Genomic DNA, 4,434 nt, shown 5'->3' with positions numbered 1-4,434 from the left:
GTACCTCTGTGGTACCGAGCAGAATAGAAAAATAGTTAAAAAAAGTAGAAAACAAAATGGAGAATGATTGGGCGGAGCTAGCAGTGACAGCTAGCTCTGCCCAACTGTTTTCTATTGGCCGGGCGGTTCTGCTGCCGTCAGAATAAAAAAAAAACCCACCATAGGAATGCATAGCTAGATTCCTATTGGCTATTTAACTTTGCAATAGCCAATGGCAAACTAGCTACTGCACCCGCCCTCTGCTGCTGTGAATCACTAGAAGGGAACCTGATGGAGAACTTCAGGTCCCTTTGCTGATTGAAAGCAGCAGTGGGTGGGTGCAATCGCTAGTTTGCTATTGGCTATTGCAAATTGAAATAGCCAATAGAAAGGTAGCTATGCATTCCTATGCTATTTTTTTTTTTGACTGACGGTGGCCAGCGGCTCCGATGTCAGAAAAAAAAAAAGGAACAGAGCAGGGAAAGGTTTACTCTGCTCGATCGAGCAGAGTAAACCTTTCTGGGAGAAAGTGTTTCTCTCCTGGGCGGCCGGGAGTCACTATCTACTAGCGGAAGACTCCCGGAGCGTCCAGGAGAGTAATGACAGATCAGCGTCCCTGGTAACCAGGGACGCTGATATGTCTCTGCAAGTGGCCGGAGCCAGCCGTGAGATCGGCCAGCTTCGCCTTTCACCTCGGCTCAGTCGAGCCGAGACATATGCCTTCGGCTCAACTGAGCCGCTCGGCCGACTTCGGGAGCTGTACGGGCTATAGTGAATAGCCCGTACAGCAGCCCTTTGGTTCCACTGAACCGAAGGGGTCCTGGGGCCGAAGCTAGCCGAAGGTACGGCTAGATCCTTCGGCAGCTTTGTGTATAGACCCCTAAAACATCAAAGAGCATCATTTATTGTGTGATTTAATAAGCATTTGAAATAGCTTAAAAAACTTTTGACTTTAATATCACTTTAAGATAACAAAATAATACATATGCCTTTTTTAGGCATATTGCCTAGCAACAATTACTTTCTTTTTTATGGAATTCAAACAAAAACTTAAAACATAGAAATAAACCAAAAAAAATAAAAACCAGCAGGAAAATAATAGTGAAGGGGAGAAGGGGTAAACTAAGGCATAAAAAATGATTAAAGTGACAAACTCAGGAGTTAAATCTTAAAACTGCATTTAAATACCTTAACCATTAACAAAAATGTAGCTTATTGTGTATCACTCAGCTGTAGATCCTCAAATCATCTCTGAATTTGTGCTGGCAGTGTCCTTCCTTCTGGAGGGTGTCTACTTATGTTCCCTATGGTCGCTGTGTATGTTGTAAAGTAGCCACCGCTCCAAGCTTGCTCTTTTGATGGACTATAGTCACATTTTTAATTTATTAATTTGTACTGAGATTGTAGTCCATAAGTGGAGAGAGCTTTGAGCAGCAGCTACTTTAAAACACACACAGGGCCTATATATTATATTACCCCAATATTATGGGGAAATATGGAACTAAGCTAAATTATTGTTTTTTAACCTTATGTGACTTGTTTTATATACCTTTTGAGTGTAATAAATGGAATGTATTTAAGAAACAGATATCTTGTAATTTGGCAGTTTAAAAGTCCCAGTGTTTATACTGTATATCATAAGCATGAGTAGTGAAAGGCAAATCTGCCAGGGTTCTGTAAATCTTGTTTGCAATTTATCTAACCTGAACTTAGAGGTGAATCCTATTGATGTTCATGAGGGGGTGAATCTTGGTAAATTCTGTCCATTTTTTAAAACCTGTAGGCTATCCACTGCCAAATAACTGGGAAGGAGGGCACTGCCATTGGGAACATGTACCAAAACAAAACAATTTTTGAAAATCATGCACGGAGAAGATCTTTTCATGCGGCAAGCATGGGGGACAATGAAAACACACAAAGCCAGTAGTTCACTGTAGCTGTCCATGTTCTCCCTGATGGCAAACTGACATCTTCAATGGGGGAAAATTGATTAAAATGTACTAAAGCAAAAGACAACAGGCAGGCGTTTAACTAAAAGGATTATGAGACTGCAGATGATACAATAGTGTAAAATTGGCAGCAACAGAACAATTTTAATAAGCAGTGCTAGGCTCAAATTTACTATAGACAAAGAACACAGGCTGTTCTTGTTTTTCACAAGAATTAAGGTACTGCAGAGGGTACAGCCATGTACAATTATACAGCAGTGTGCTGTGAACAAAAGGACAAGATTGTTTTGAGAAGTAAAGGCTCCGCTTTAAGGACCCCAAGTGTAAGAATGGCCTTATCAACATAAAATTAAAAAAAATCAATAAAACAAATGAAAACCTCAAAAGCCCACTTTTGAGAAAACTGTCCGTTAACAAAAAAAAGTTTAACCTGAAATAAAGGCCTTCTTTTCACAAAATAAAAACTATCAAACCTCAAAAATAAAAGAAAATCCCCAAATACCACGCCCTAAAACCAAATCCCATTTTTTAAAGGGAAGTCTTGCAGATTTTTTATTCTACTGAACTGTTGTATGTACAGCCTTAGAGCTGCGTGTTTTTACTATTAAATAACATTTTTACACTATGGAGGCGCTCTCTTTTGTTCCTTTTCTCATAGACTGGTGGTCCATCTAATCTGTGGGAGCTGCCTCCATCGTGTTTGCTGTATTTTTTACTGCTGGGCTCTTTTTGGATTTGAAGGCGCTGGTATTGTTTTGCAATTTCATGTGTTAACTAATTGAATCCTTTAGCGCTGCTCATCCAGTTAAACTATCCTTATGGAAAATATAGTTGTTTTAAAAAATATGTTTATGGTTTTGGCACCGGGGCTATATTTATTGACAGTGTACCAAAAGGTTTTTTGTGTGAAGAAATATTGTTTTACAAGATACATTTTACCATTTTTGGCTAAGGCACCGACATCAAGAATTTAGTCGCAGGACAAATTTAAACATAGTTTGTCTGCTGTGCTCGGTCTGTATCTTTTCTGCCCAGTCTGCTTTTCTCTAGATGTCTTTTGTATATCACCTGCCTATCACACAATTAGGCTGATTTACTAAAGGATTTGAGAATGTTCACATAATAAATTGAGTGAAGATTCACTTCAACTATTCAACCATGTGAAAAGAAAATCCCTGTTTGCTGATTTTATCTGATAACATTGTTTGAGATTTCAGTTCAGCTCACAGAATGTTACATGGGCACTGGATTTCTATCAAAAGGTTCATATACTCAGCCTGAAAAGAGATACAATACATTACATTTTTACAGTTATTTTTCACATTACATGTGGTAAATAGCATACTGCAGTAATGAGTTCATTCTGTAAATATCATAGAGGCGCCTCTTTTGTGTATGTCCCGACCAAAACTTGCAGGCACTTTTAATTAGAGAAATGTAAGGCTCACAGCTGCCTGTGTGACCCATAAGGAATGCTGCATGAATCATACAATATAGTATGAATCATAGTAGCAAAAACCGCTTCTGAAGATCAAGCGGTTTCACATGGTGCCGGAAGAGTATAGCATTCCGATATGTAATCTCACCAAAAAAACTATCTTCAAGGTAACAATGAAGCAGGTCTCACCCACATTTGCATCATCCACCAAGCTTTGGTATCTAGTAGTGTTAGGAGATTCACTGCATTGGATAGCAAAATCTCTTCGATCCAGCCGGATACTGATGCTTTGTGCCGAAAGCCTTTACCACATGTAGGGACTCACAGGCTTCCAATCCACTGGGCTCAAATGCTAATGCATTTCATTCAAAATAGAACTTCCTCAGAGTGGGCACAGTTAAAGGACCATACCTTGAAGTATATATATACCCAAGAGGAAGGTCATTTCGAGAGGTAGCATGGCGGGAAAATTAACTGATTCAATTTACTTCCATTCAGGTAACTTCCATCAATTGGAATGCATAGTTTGCAGAAGTGTCCCTCGCCATTAAGACCATTCCACCCCGTAGATGGAACCATTTACAACATGGGGGTGTGGTTATAATAGCTAATCCGAGATACACTATATTGCCAAAAGTATTGGGGCACCCCTTCAAATCATCGGATTCAGGTGTTACAATCACCTCCATGGCCACAGGTGTATAAAATCATCAAGCACCTAGGCATGCAGACGCTTCTACAAACATTTGTGAAAGAATGGGTTGCTCTCTGGAGCTCAGTGAATTTAAGTGTGATACCGTGATACCAATCTGAAGGCGTGTGGCCTTCAGATTGATACAACAACAGAGCTTCATGGAATGGGTTTCCATGGCTGAGCAGCTGCATCCAAGCCTTTCATCACCAAGTGCAATGCAAAGCGTCGGATGCAGTGGTGTATAGCATGCTGCCACTTGACTCTAGAGAAGTAGAGACGTTCTCTGGAGTGACGAATCATGCTTCTGTCTGGCAATCTGATGGACATGTCTGGGTTTGGCTGTTGCCAGGAGAATGGTACTTGCCTGACTGCAT

Source organism: Nanorana parkeri, unplaced genomic scaffold (assembly GCF_000935625.1).
Source record: "Nanorana parkeri isolate BGI_ZX_2015 unplaced genomic scaffold, ASM93562v1 scaffold2713, whole genome shotgun sequence".
In the NCBI taxonomy this organism is placed as follows: domain Eukaryota; kingdom Metazoa; phylum Chordata; class Amphibia; order Anura; family Dicroglossidae; genus Nanorana; species Nanorana parkeri.
This window is presented reverse-complemented; position numbering follows the sequence as displayed.